This window comes from Cydia pomonella, chromosome 4 (genome assembly GCF_033807575.1).
Source record: "Cydia pomonella isolate Wapato2018A chromosome 4, ilCydPomo1, whole genome shotgun sequence".
Lineage (NCBI taxonomy): Eukaryota > Metazoa > Arthropoda > Insecta > Lepidoptera > Tortricidae > Cydia > Cydia pomonella.
The window spans coordinates 19,831,158-19,847,086 of record NC_084706.1 but is presented as its reverse complement, the minus strand read 5'-3'; positions in this window follow the sequence as shown (position 1 = coordinate 19,847,086).

Below are 15,929 nucleotides of genomic sequence, written 5' to 3'. Positions count from 1 at the left end.
TGATAATGACGTAGACGGCACCAAAGTTTCGCTCCCCGTTCATATAAAATACTAACCTAATAGACAGTGTCCTTGAAATATAAACGACTACAATGCTACACAAAGCCTATTATTATTGAGAAAATGAAATACTTGAATTTCCTATCACCGATAACTTAATTAGGTTAAGTCAGTATGCTTTGAAAAACCCCTGTATTCCACACATGGCAAGCACAATAGGTACGCATTAAAGAAATGAAGGCCGGAAATTAAAGGATAATAAAGTGGCTCTTAATTATTAATTAATTATCGGGATAAGTCCTGGACAGGGCGGGACAATGGTCCAGGATAACGAGTGGTCATTGTGTCCCGGTTCAAAAGATTCGGGGACTATTAATTAAGATGGCTGCGAAAAACGGAATTTAGCTTAATTAATTTCGGCACTTTTCTGTAGGACTTTTACATGGCAGGTGATATATGTTATATTATTTCTTACATTTAAAGTTAACTTTAATAATAGCCTAATATAATCAATACAAAATAAATAAATTAATACAATCTTATTTCTTTATATTTATACTTACTCGTACATAACAGTAGATATTCAAGCAGTACTGAAGGACCTTCCCCCTTATTCATAAAACTTTACGGGCCTGGTTTAGTTAAATTATGTTTTATACCTTTCTTATAAATACATAAGTCAAAATTACAAATAGAGACAAACGATTCATAGCTAATTCAGTACAGTAACGCGTTTATGAATAACGCCATAAATCTTTAACATATATTTATGTAGAAAACGTAATTCCTTTCAAAATATACCTATGTCGTACTCTGAACATAACTTTGTTCATGGAGCACTTATGGGATCACTTCAGTCTTGCAAATTGGTCAAATGCATTTTTCTCTGAATCCGTTTGACGCTATCTCCTATTTTAAAATTTGGAACAGTTATAGCAACTACCAACACTAACACTAAATAAGTCAAAACCATTATTTCTTATTTTAAAGTATTGAGTCCATGGACTGATTTTGAGTATTTTTGAGTTCATTTTACGTGCAGTAGTTTTGATAGAGATGGAAGAAAAGCTTTGGCGAACCTAACGAAATAACGGTACTTTTTCTATGAAACTCCATTTAGGGAGAAGGGGATTTGATTTTGATGTCGACGGTTTCAGCATATATATCATAGGTTAATAGGCTTCGCTAAAAAAAAAGTTTTTTTTGTTCTGCAAATTTAAAAAAAGGAAAACCTATAAACCTAGTTTTTCATTGTGTCGATAACAAACCTACTAAAAATGATAGATAATGGAAAATATTTAGAGCTGAAAAAACATTTTCTCTTTTTGTATGGCCGAGTACGTGGTATACTCTTAAGTGGGAACACAGAATAAACTGTGGAAAAATCGATAAAAACACACCATGGGAAGGTGTTATTACTTTCGGTCAAAAATATTACCTATTAAGTAGTAACGTGACAGGTAAAATATGGAAAAATCGAGAACTTATTTTACAATGCTTTTTCACACAACGGTTCGCGTTGCAATGCACTAATTTTGAAATGATTGAAATAGTATCACAAACTAGGTTTTTTTTTCGAATACAGGGTGTTTATTTAGTCGCCTGCAATAATTTACGGGGTGAATATATAGACCATACTGAACACACTTTTACTATGGGACCAACACTGAAATCGCAAAAAAAAAACTTATTCTCCCACAGAAAATGTCAAGGTCAGACAGCCAAAATGTATGAAACAAACTTTTTTTCGCAATGTCGGGGTTGGTCCCATAGTAAAAGTTGTTCAGTATAGTTGTTATGTTTACCCAGTAAATTACTTCAGGTGACACAGTTAAACATCCAGCCTGTACATACTTCCTATTCCACCTTTATGAGTGCATGCGGCAGACATGGCCGGCTCAGTTCCATTTCAGCTAGGTGGTCTTAGATCCAACCAGTAATAAAATAATCATGGTATTTGTGCCGCCAGACGGACGAGGAACTAGCCCAGACGGAGATGGCGGGACGACCTGAAGGCCTACCGCGAACCACGTTCGACGTGTTGCCTCCCTGTCACACTTACGTATGAATTTACAAGTGCGACAGAGAGGCAACACGTCGAACGTGGTTCGCGGTAGGCCTTCTGGGCCCTTATCTCAAGTACTGCCCGGAGATTGCTCAAAACTGAGACGAATGGAAATCGAGTGGGGAGGACTTTGACCAGCAGTGGGATATCAATATAGGCTTACAATAATAATAACTTCCTATTCACACATATACTAGATAAAAAACTGTTCGATAAGCATACGAAGCCATAAAATTGTGCATATTGATATCGTGAATTGAAAATAACGCTCTGCGGAAGGCATAAAACGCGAAAGTTACTCGCTTCACTGGCCTTTCTCAAAATAAAAACGTAATACAAACATATGAACTTCATTGATACTTGCTGCATTTTTCTTCGGGCTGCCAAGAAGCAATATTCAGCGTATATCACAGACAAGTAAATATTAAGACAGTTAATCTCCATACGAACTTGGGTTCTTTGTCATTGTCGCAGGTAATCGCTCAGTGGGTCGCTTTGATGCTCTGGTTTGATGGTTTGGTCAGTTGAACATTGTCATAAACTTTGAGATAGTGTGATTGGGCAGTTGATCTCAATACAATTATTATTGTGTTTCATGAAACATAATTAAATTCATGTAATGTTTTACAACCATGATCACAATTTATGAATACTGGACGCGATTAAACACAAACGCGATTCCAACTCTTCGTGTTAGACCGCCGCCGCCGTGGCTCCACCCATCCAGACGCAAAGCACAGTGTGTTCTGTGTGTTACTGACCCGATGATATGAAACAAGATTTAAAAACACTATAGAAATGTGATGAAATTACACTCTTCTCGTATAACTACGAGTTTGTAAACTGCACAGTTCAAGTCAAGAATTTTTTTTGCGCCACTTTTTACCATTAGTCTCATAGTGACATTTAATAGAAGGTACGAATACGAAGTGGCATAGATTGGCATATAATTGTTTGACCGTAGGTATATTGAGTCGCGCCGTGTTTCAATAGCTTGTTTCTGGCATTACAACGATGAAGAATGCAGCTTGTAAATAGGTTACCAGTCTTTATTGATTATTTGTCTTTATTTCTATGTAGTCTAGTTCACAAAAGTATTGGGAATTCTTTGCCCAGTTTAACGCGGTTATATTCGTTCCGTTCCGTGAGTGCCATGTATTGTGAGATAGTAGAAAAGTTAGCGACCATTTCTATTTCACGTTTACGTATGCTAGCTCCAGAGTAAAGCAAACAAACAGAATAATAAAGTACAGACGTTTACTACAATGTGATCATCAAGAATTTTGATAACATCTGTTGATGACTGTTGCGACGCGAGATTAGCGTATTAAACTCGGGAAACTTTGGGAGTGGAACTGAGGCCTCTGAAACAGTTGATGTGTACTTTTAATTATTAGTGTCAATTTGTATTTTCACCCAGGTCAGCTAGGTATTTTGGCCCAAATAGAGCAAATATCATTTATGTAATACCATTTTGATTGTTATTCCATCAATATAGTATATAGGTGGGCAGACGAAACGACTAGGAAAATGTACTCCCATCTTAAAGGCCGGCATCGCACTTATAAGTCTTACACCTCCTCTGGTTTTACAGGTGTCCAAGGGCGAAGGTAATCGCTTACCATCAGGCGATTAGTCTGTTTGTTTACTTCTTATATCAAAAAACAAAACTGATGAGCTAAAATCTTCAGAAACGGAGAGAAACTTCAAGGAAGGAGAAATAAATGTACGTGCAATACGGTATAAAGGTACGTCCTACACTACTACTGAAGTCTGGGACTATACAAATGCTTTGACTGTATGACAAGCATGCGGGCCGGTACTTACTTGGACCATACTCCACGTACAATAGCGGTTAGAATAGATACCATAATATACATATACATATATGTAAATAGGTACAGGTGACACGCGCTGTGTTGTGTTGTTATCATGTCACGATAATGTGAGCTGTTACTCTGTTTCATTTCTTTACTCCCGTACTGCTAATATAGGTTTGAATTAGTGAGAGTTGTATATGTATGGAGTATACCTATTTACTTATACTCCGTACAATTTAATATGGTAAAATAATAGATACAAAAAAAAATGTATGCTAGAGGAGGTCCCCTTAATTTTTTTTTATTAAGTAGTATTGCTTGTGGGGTACATAAAACTACTAAAAGGTCCCTATCAGCCTGTTGTGATAGAATAGTAACTACGGAACCCTACACTGAGCGTGACCCGCCATGCTCCTGGCCGGTTTTTTAGTGTATTATCTATGATTTTAATAAAAATTACACATGATTCTGAATCTTTCTTAAATTTATTTTATTAATTGCGTCTATATTGAGAAAGTCACATAACGTCACAATCGTACTAAGTACGCGGAAAATTTGGTCGTAACCAAAAAAAAAATGAAAAAAAAAATTTGCTTGGTTTGGACCGTTTGTTTGCGCACTATGGTGCTAATTGCAACAAGATTTGGTCGTAATATAGACCGTTTGTTTGCGCACTATGGTGCTTATTGCAACAAGATTTGGTCGTAATATAGACCGTTTGTTTGCGCACTATGGTGCTAATTGCAACAAAATTTGGTCGTAATATAGACCTTTTGTTTGCGCACTATGGTACTAATTGCAACAAAATTTGGTGGTAATATAGACCTTTTGTTTGCGCACTATGGTACTAATTGCAACAAAATTTGGTGGTAATATAGACCTTTTGTTTGCGCACTATTGTAACAAAATTTTTGCCGTAATTACTACGATTGTGAACTAAGGTGACGAAAACACAAGTTTATAAATACCCATCAATAAAACTAATTAAGTCCTCGCTCTCACACAACCCGAATTACTGTGAGCCATGGGGGTCCGTGAGGTCTATAGCTAGGGTTGCCATACGTCCCACATATAAGGGACTGTAATCATGTTTAAGTATCGCGTCCCATATTTTTACCCGTCCCGTATATAAATACTGCTGTAGATTACGTATATAAATGTTCACAATTATCTCAATGTTTCTATACCTATGTGAGTTAAAGCTATGGGAATATATATTATCCCGGTCACAGATGCACTACTAGATACTGTTTATGTAAAGTTTAGTAGTGGGGTAGGCAAACCCCATCAAAATAGTACCTGCTTCAAAAAAAAAATCAACGCAGTCTCGCCGGCGTATCTAAGACTTGGATTTTGCCTTTAAACATGATTTCCAATATGCCAGCAAGCGTTTTTAGTTCGTCCATAGTTCCATTATCCTGCTGCACGTCTCGCGCTATGCTAATCGGGGCATATTCAGTAAGCCCTCAGTAATCAATTCTTCTGTAGGGGAGACCTAGGCAAATTGAAACAAATGTTACTTTTCCGGTCTTAACTCTGTTTTATAAGAAGCTAGATTTACAAAATAATAACAGCAACATAATTAAATATGATAGCAAATTTTATAATTATTCAAGACCCAGAATAGAAACACCATATTGTACTTGGAACTATTTAAAACATTTTTTTTGAGCATCAGTCCAGTCAGTTTCATCTATCCTAATACCAAGGTAACTTGAAGCAGGTGCCGAGGTTCGTTGACACATCTATAATTTATGTGTCATTCATTGATCATGAACATTTTCATCGATAACCCATTTCTAAATTGTTGTTTAGAATTTCGTATTTAGCTGTTTTTTTTAAAATACAGATTGCGTCTTCATAACCTGAAAATATGATATTTTAATCAATATTTCGTCAAATAAAGTTACATACAGTTAATGACTGAAACATTATTAATACACTTATTTTTATAAAAGCTTTCAATTGGTAACCCAAGTATAAAATCCCTAAATTGATAAGGAAATGGCCTATAAAAATGACGAGAAACTTACTTGTAGCAATATTTTGGTCCACTGTAAAACATCAACTGCTCATAATATATGAGGACTAAGCCATGTATTAGGGAGTTAATTAGAATAGAAAATGAACCATTTTTTTCTTGGTGGTCATACTTATAGCGTCCATAGTTGGCGAGATATGGACGCTGTATCAACTTACCTTTGTTTCAACTCACCTTGGTCTCCCCTACCAAAGTGATTTACCTTTGACAATTTGAACAAAGAAGATTAGTATTTCTTTCCAGCGCTAGACGAAAAGGCCCGCACCATTCTAAGGAGGTATGGAGTACAGTATCATAATGAATATTAAAATAATTCCACGGATTACACACACGTATTTTTAGTCACTCGCGCGACATGTTTCGGAGAGCTTAGCACTGTTAGTGCTTGGGAAAGGAGACCTAAGCTCTCCGTAATATGTTGCGTGAGTGACTAAAAATACGCGAGTGTAATCCGTGAAATTATTTTTATGTTAATATGTCTCACAACAGTTTAAATTCGATAATGAATATTTTATTTAAATGATTATAATAAGTTGCTGGGGAGCTGATGCGAAAAGCCTGACTTACACGTTACTTAGACCATCCACTCAAACAAAAAGGGGCTCTCCACCGCCCCGAGTTATTCCTGATGGAAAGGCTGTCCACAGTAATCCAGCGTGGAGATGCTGCAAGCATCATGGGAAACTCCGCACCAGGACCAGGAACGGCAGTGATCGGTTTGTTTGAATTCAACATTTTTTACAATCATTATATTTCGATAATCTTTTTTTGGTATGTTATTAATATGAATGTTATAATAAACTTATTATTAAGTACCACTACCACCTAGTAATTATTTCACCACGAAATGTCGCGAAATATCTATGACACCAGCTATATCGGACATAACTAAATTTAGACATGGAACTTCCCTTAGGACAGGGGTTCCCAAAGTGTGCGCCGCGGCGCCCTGGTGCGCCGTAGAAAGTAAAGAGGGGCGCCGTGAGTTCTATCATTATCCGAAACCACAAATATTCGCGGGTACCTATTTGAGCGCTCGCATCGGTAAATAATATAGCGTCGTGTCACTCTTTTTCGACCGTGAATTTAAATTTACAAGGGCGCCGTTGCAAAATACTAAACTTGTAACTGCGCCGCATGTTGAAAAAGATTGGGAACCCCTGCCTTAGGAAGAAGCAGAATTGACAATTGAAATTTTAGATCAAAATAGACAGCGAGCAAAACATGCTATGATGAGTATGATGGACGTAATATAATACCTTTTTTAGTAATTTAACTCGTCATACAATCCTCTTTAAGAATAAATGAACATGAAAATACATACCTAGTTCATCATCAGTACTTAAGCCTCGTTTAGTTTGAGACTAAGTCGATCTGTGTAAGATCGTCCTCAAATATATTATTATCTCTTTTATTTACTGTTAATGGCTTTTTGTCACTACCAAATTTGAGACGAATTTAACATCTCTCATGGTAACAGTCAGAGATTCAGACACTTAAATATTTTTAGACTTTATTTGACGTTATAGTATGACGTTATTTTTAAGTATTTAAAAGAATGTACAGGAACCACAATGACTTAGGTATTTTATTGGGCAAGAAACTTCTTCAAGTGAATTAATTTACTCGATTTGCATAATCTTACAAAAGTTTTACTACGATATACCTATATCTTACTCAACGTAACACCGAAGCTCCTATCAATGTGCTATTTTGTTAAAAGGATTATATCAGGATTAATCAATAGTAATTTAGTTTTGTAATTTTTGCTATTAATTTGCTCTAGTAAAAAACCTAAAACGAGAACGAATATATAGCCATTTGAGGGTAGACGAAAACATTACACGATTAAATGAAATAAGTTAGAAGCCAGAACGATTAAGGAACAGATCCAGGCAGTTTTCTATTTGGTTGGTTAACTGATAAATGTTTCAAGAAGTACCTACCCGAAAATATAAAAACACACCTAAAGATGTACAGACTATAGTTTTGGCAAATCGACCTATACTAGGTGCACCACTTCGTCTCTCTCCAATTTCCAGTCTGCCGCCGACCAGAAAGAACGATTGACGCGAAAAAGAAAAGGTTGCCTACGCAGATCGTCCATTGGGCCGACATTTGGACAGGCCCCTGATTGGGTTCCGCAGCTCTGCGAACCAGACAAAGGCGGCAAGAAAACTGGAACGTTTGCTGAATGGAAAATGTGTTTCCATTTTCCAGTAGATGTGTGCTAATTTCTATGGCTCCCACTACCTGTTTCGACTATTGGATGAACATAATTTCCAATTGTTACGACAAATTTCAAGTACAATTCAGAATTTGAGGCTTAATCCGACCGGATTAATTCTGAGTGTTCATTAGAAGTCAGATTGTCAGTAGCTTGCTTAGTTTACTGCATTTACAAATGCGTTCAAAGCCTAATAAAGGCCTAATGGAGTTTAGGCTCATTTGAAAGGTCTCGAGAAGTACTTGAGAGACGTACAAAGGAGAGGTACTTTCTCAGTTGACAATAAAAGTGCAAAAGAATGTTGTATGCTAGGCGTCCGTTTACGGCGCATTTATTTGGCCGTTTTTATAGCTGTTTGAAGTAACCTAGTTCTTATAAAATCAAAAATATCAAAAAAGCAAAACGTACAGACACAGATACTGGTAATATTGAACTCATATAAATCAATTATTCGATTTAGAGGAAAATGTCGAGAGAGTTCGTATGGAGAAATGACCACATATATCCTCTTAAGTTATGACTTTATGAGTCTGTTAAAATAATATCCAAATTGATGTTATTTCAAAATCTCTGTGTTACCAGTACCCCTAGTGTAAATAATTTCGATTTCGAAACGTGACGTACGCGTTTGCGTTTAGTCTCATTTTGTATTGGATTTAGAAAGAGCGCGCCAAGCGGGACGTTTTGGAAACTCAAAATCCTATACAAAATGAGACTTAACGCAAACGCGTTCGTCACGTTATGATGTCGATTAAATTTACACTAGGGGTACTGGTATCAAAGCTGGTATTCAATATCAATACATGGGCAAATAATCAAATACCAGTCCGCCATAGACAAATCATCGGAATCAGTGCGGCCACTCGAATGCACAATATCTAATTGAAGGGAGATAGCACAATCACTGCCTCAGAACATAACACAATATAAGCATAAAATGCAGTATATTCAGTAGCCACTTATTGTGATATATTAGGCGATTGGTAATGAACTTGCGCGGAGAGTTTGTAGTAGAAGATTTTGTGATTTAAATATCCACTATTATTATTTGTTTACATTTATACATACATTCATGTGACGTATCACAGGTAGATGTACCTTATAACAGTATTGGAGCGTCGTCACTCGTAATTAATCCCCGTCGCAAAAAGATGGGGCAAATATATTTGACGCCAATGTCTGTCTGTGGCATCGTAGCCGAACGGATGGGCCCATTTCAATGCGGTTTTTTACGTGAAAGCAAGTTTTCTTGCGCTGATTCTTAGCTATGTTTCATTGAAATCAATTCAGCAGTTTGAAGAGTATCAGATATTTTCCAAAATTAAATAAGGCATTTTTGGAATACTCAAAATGAATTTAATTCAAATATTATTCTATTGTTCGCAAAAAAAAAACAATGTATATGTAAAGCACTGTAGGTAAAAGGCGATCTTATTGGGCGGTTTTCATACTGGCGCCGTATCTTGATGCGCCTAAGGCCGCAGCTCGCAGACTGGACCCAAACGGCGGCGAGCGGAGCGGCAGACCTCCAAAACAGGTTCATTCAAGTTTATACATTTTGATCGTGACGCTCGGAACCCAAGCTCAATCATTACTTTTATTTGGACGTGTTCTGTGAGATCTCATACTGTGTGTTATTTCCTACTATGACTGCGATTTAAGTGTGTGCACTTACGTTACGTACCTCCGGGCTTCGACGCTGTTATTCACAAATCACTACGCAACAACCTGACCAATATAGCTTAACTTTCAATCTAGGACACTAATTATTAATCTTAAGGTCAAATTAGAGGTAGGTACCGAAGAAGGCCACGGTTGAGTATAAAAAGTTTTATGAATAACCTAACCTTCATTCCATTGTTCTTTTCGCTGAGGAGAAGCGAAAAATGCAAGCATAGTTTTCAGATGGCAAACGCCCGAGAGAAGGCGTGGCTCCCAGCGTTTCTGATGGAAGAAATGTCACTTTTGACAGCTGACAAAACAAATACATAGCTGTTGGACTGAGCTAGAGCGAAGCCAAATATGTTGCTAGAGATAGGAAACGGTAGACCCTCTGCATCTGGTGAACCTCTTATAACAGGTGCCTTCTAACAATAACAAAATAAGTATCTTATATTTTGTTATTGTTAGAAGGCACCTGTTATACAGATTAAATAATGCTATGCTAAAAACTTTACTAGGTTCTGTTAAGTACGACTTCGTCGACGTAAAATGATGATTACCTTGACAAAGACTATCCTATTCCTACCACGGGATTCAAACTATATATATCAAATGACATCTTAACCGGTTCAGTGGTTTAACCATGAACAAATAACAATTGAATTGAATAACAAAAGATACCGAGGGCAGACAATAAAACAAATCTTCTATTACACTTACCCATTATTCCGAAGTAAAACTATACATATATTGGTCACAAGACTGTGATTTGTGAATAAGGTACATGGTAAGTGATTCTAAGGCTGATACGAACCATCGCCCATGGATTCAATTATTTGCAGCGCCATGATAGAGAGAATGGAGGGGCTAACTAAATTATTGAGTCCACTGTTCATGAATGTTATCTTTGCTTATCGAGTTCAGTTTATATGCATGGCATAGGCATGCATAAAGAAAAACAATCAGTGTATAGCGGCCGCTAAGCCAGGTAGCCAACTCAGGCGTGACTGAGTTCAAATCTTGCGCTGATTCAGAATACGAGTGAAGGAGAAGCGTTGGAATATATGATCAGTTCTGCATTTCCTGACCACACACACAGAGTAGAGTAAGAAGTCATAGTGGTCATGATGGTTAGCTACAGACTGTTTGAAGACTTGGCTGAAGCTGCTTCGTAATATGTTAAATAAAGATGTAATATATTAATTAATTTTAGCCCCAGAACAAAATTACCCTCTACTATGAAAAGGAGGAGGAAGTACCTGGTTGGTGGAATAGTAAAATGGTTGCTCTATGTTTACGGTTTTTTTTTCAAGTAGCATGCCTCTTCTAATAATAAAGAACCGAAATAGGTTTTGGCTCTTTTAAAAAAAAAAAAAATCAACGGTACTTATTTAGATGAGGATAAACGAATTTAAACAGCAAGGAGCTCTGCTCTTTTGACTATGTGCAAAGTGCTTGTTAGCGCAATCAAAAAAATATCGTATGTTTACTATACGTTAATATTATATTATATTCATATTTGATGGGCAAACAAACGTTTTACTGATATTGTTCCAGTTTATACCTTGGTTTCTTAGAATTACAAAAAGGGTAGGAAGCTTAACGTGTCTTAAACTAGACTTAAAGTGATAACGTGTTTTTTTTAAACACTTTTGAACAAAAAAGTTATACCATAAATGAATAAAAATAAAAATGTTTCTTGAGTTAGCACAAACAAACGTGATTTAGTAGGTATATAAAACAATTTTTAACAAAAATTATTTCTGTGCGTGTGCGTGTGCGCGTGTGTGTGTGTGTGCGTGCGTGCGTGCGTGCGTGCGTGTGTGTGTGTGTGTGTGTGTGTGTGTGTGTGTGTGTGTGAGTGTGTGTGTGTGTGTGTGTGAGCGCGCGTGTGTGTGTGTGTGCGCGCGCGCGTGTGTGTGTGTGTGTGTGTGTGTGTGTGCGTGTGTGGTAAATGTTTAACAACTTAAGCTTCATTATATCACTATTTCATACAACAAGAAAGTTACGCAACTATCTCAGTACTACAAAAGACATCATCGCGTGCATAATATATGAATATGACTCATGAAATAGTAGCGTGTTGGTATCTTTTTCACTGGAGAGTCATGACACGTGATTGGCCAAATTTATTATAGCTGACTACAGCGTTTGCGTATGAATATTATAGTTGAGTTAAGAGCGCATACATTAAAAGTTTGCAATAGTACAGTTTAATAAACGGAATCTTAATTCAACCATTACAGCCGATGAGTAAAAAAAATACACGGCCAGGGTCACAATTGCACGGTTTTGAATTCAACTGGTCTCTGCAAGCAATTTGAATATCGAACTCTAGGTGTAAATTGATTTTAGATGTCATTATCTATAGAGTAATGAACGGTGAACGAATCATAATTGATCTCTGCTGAAATCTATAGGCATATTTTAATAATAGTGCTTTAATTAAATCTGAAAAGGCTGGAATAAATTGACTATTCCATGTTCATGACATAATTTCCATTAGAATCACCAGACCAAGTGCTTAAGTCCGATTTCTGAAAAAGGCATGATTTTTTTAAAGAAGAATTGTAAGGGTGAAATTCAAAGAGCTGGTAAAGGCACCACTTTTCAGTCTAGCAACACAGGGTTTTTTGAAGCCTAAGAACATCAGAAGTCGACCTGCGATCTAATAGTTATGTATACGGTACTAGAGAACCTGGTCTAACTCAAGTTGCTACATCTAGAAATGTCCATACATCTGTGTGCCACATCTCATGCGATTCCAAGCACTTTACTACAATGATCCTCACGCTAATGCTATGGGCTAATGCGCTACTTCGCGTGCGTCACCTGAGACAAAGACCCGCCGAGAGCATGTCATTCCGTAACTGCTCGTCTTAAAAAGGACTATGGACAATAACCAAAGGCCAATAACCTTCGCTATACCTATTTCTATTGACTAAGAAGGGATGGATAATATAATTTGATATTTACCACTAGCTTTTCGGTGAAGGAAAACATCGTGAGGAAACCTGCATACATCTGCGAAGAAATTCAAAGGTGTATGTCCCCAATCCGCATTGGGCTAGCGTGGGGCTATAGCCCAAGCCCTCTCGTGCATGAGAGGAGGCCGCGAAAATTAGCATATTACGTTACTATGTCGAACATTTAAAGGGCCATATGTACTGTAAAACGTTGTACGATACATGTGCGAATAGTTAATTCGCAACTCGTGTCGATTTAAAACACTCCATTCGGTCATGTTTTAATTTATCACCACTCGTTTCGAATTTTCTATTTTTCGCACTTGTATCGTAATGTACTATTACAGCACATATGCCTACTTTACGTAACTATGTCGAAAGTTTCAAAGGCCATGTGTACTGTAAAACGTTGTACGATACATGTGCAAATAGGTAATTCGCAACTCGTGTCGATTTAAAACACTCCCCTCGGTCATGTTTAAATTTATCACCACTCGTTTCGCATTTCCTATTTTTCGCACTTGTATCGTAATGTACTATAATAGTTGACTAAGGCATCCAAAAATGTTGTGATTAGTGCAATATCTATATGATTGCTTAAGTCGTGTCCACCAGTGTGCCGCACTGTGCGGCACAAGCATTTTTGTACTGAATATGCGGCACAGTGCCGCACAGTGCACAGTGGTGGAATCCCGCCTTTAGATATTTCCACTCAAGACTGTTCAAGCAGGGATCAGAACCGGTTTTTTGCAAAAACTTTGAAATAAATATATACGAGTATTTCCGTTTATTTTATACTTCAAATATAGGACTCGGTTGTGTTTTTAGATAACGACTTCGTATTATTAGATTGCCCAATTAGAAATGAAATAATTAACACAGAACGAAAAAATACCGTTCACGTTCCCATACAAAAAATACCGGTTTCCGATCCCTGTGTGCAAGCTCGCTCTTATTTGTCAGATAATTTTATTACTTACCTACTCAACCTTTTTTTCTTTAAATACCTAGTAAAACACATTTTAAACTACGAAATTTTCTACGTCTTTAATTAAGGTTTAATGGGGAAGATGAAAGCTAATTGTAAACGGCGCTCTTCAAAATATTCAAAACGTGAGAGGTACATGGGATATATGATTATGTAGGGTACATGTATTATGTCAGAAGACATGTACGAATGAATACCTTACCCCTTAGCCTAGATATTTTTGGTATTTCAGAAAAGAGTCAATGGCCATTTCAAAGCATCCCCATAATTTAATATAACTCGCTACTGGAGCATACTTTTATATCGAATATGTAGTCAACATTGCGTCACGTGGGTAACCATAGCCCGGTTTTTCGACGACAAAAACGTACCAGTGCTAGTTATTAATTAAATATCAACTCAAAGTATCGGTATAAACAGTAAGCAATTTCTCAACCATAATAAAAAATGTGAGATCATCCTCCAAGTAACATTGTTAAGACGCTAGATAGGCCCAATGCCCTTGAGCGTCTGGGCGGAGCTAAGTGCTCTGTCACCACGCTAGCCCGCTTACCCCTCTCATGATGATCGTACGTACATTTGACTCGCCGCACCGCAACGACGTTAAAAAAGTTGTAGCCCAGAGGCACGTGGGTGGCTAAGGAAAAAAAGTCATAGGTTAAGAATGTTCTACGCAAAACGTAAATTCCTATATTTTTTTTCCATGATTTCGTGTTGAAAAGTTAAGAAATACACTGTAGAACGTAAGTAAGCTTTTAGAGCCAAAAACGGCGCCTAGCGCCTAAACTAAGTGTGTTCGTTTTTAGTGCTCCATACAAATCTTTGATCACGGAGTATTGAATGGGATCACTTCGGTCTTACAAATCGTTTTTTTTTCGGAGACTGTTTGACGTAGATAAATAGCTAAAATTTGCTAATCTTAAAGCGGATTTGAAAGAGTGGATTTGAAGTCCGACAATCTCACATTCAATTCGGAGGTCGCGGGTTACAAAACTGACTCTAAAATTTTGTATAGAACACTTTTTTTTATAAAAATATTTTTTGAGTTCTATCTTCGTGATTAGAGTAGATAGAACTCAAAAAATATTTTTTCCGATAATCCCCATATATAACGAGGTTATATTTGAGCATGTCAATAATACTCGTACCAATACAGGTCATTCACAGACAACCATAGCAGTCAGTCCATCTGTTGTTAATAGACTCTCGGCGAACTACGCTTCAGAGTAAAGTGCTCCCCCGTATTCCATCTGCGACTGAACGCAGGCGAGCGTTCGCCTCAGTCAAACCAGTCATCATCTTGCTGGCGCTGAACCGGCATTTGTGTCGACGGCTCACTTAGGCACCTTGAAGTCTGCTCGAAAACTTATTTCTAAGAATTGGCACAGACATATTATATGTAAAAGATAAAGATAAAAATATTTTTACTCCAATATGCTTGGATATTTTCATGTTATTGTAGCGAAAACAGTACCCGTACCCGTAACCGATTACAGTACCTTCCCGAAGTTTTTCATTATGGTCAAACTCAAATTAAATAAATTCGAATAAATGGTTTATCTATCTATCAAACCATTATTGTCGTGTTTTAGCGGACGGGAAGTTATTACGGTATTGTTTTTTACTTTTTTTAAAACATGTGTCCACTAAGCCAATTAATATAGCCGTGGGCTGCCTCTACACGACCCGATCAGCATCATTTCAAGCTAAATGATAGAGTGAGATAGTAAGATAAACGACCTTACATGTCTCGTTCTTACAAGGCCGTCGTGTATGATGGTGCGAATGCTGCTTAATAAAATTAAAGACTGCATATATTTTATATTTTTTTAGGATCTCAAGCGTGCATTGCACTGAATGGTAACATAAAAAAGTGTCCTACGTGGGCGATCTCCGATGCCGTTGGGCCGCCGCGCCGCGCCGTGCCGCATCGCATTCGCGAGTCATCGCCCACGTAAGCCGCGCTGTTACTATTACTTTATAATTTCCGTTATATACTCATATTTTAGTCTAGTTATTTTTATATGACTATTAAAGTAATGTTAATATTAAACAACTTTTAGGAGTAATGTCTCAGTCTCGTTAGAATCAAGTGACAACAACCAATTTTAAAATAATAACCTGTTAGCCATATGCACAGTGCAATTAATTAATGCGCTC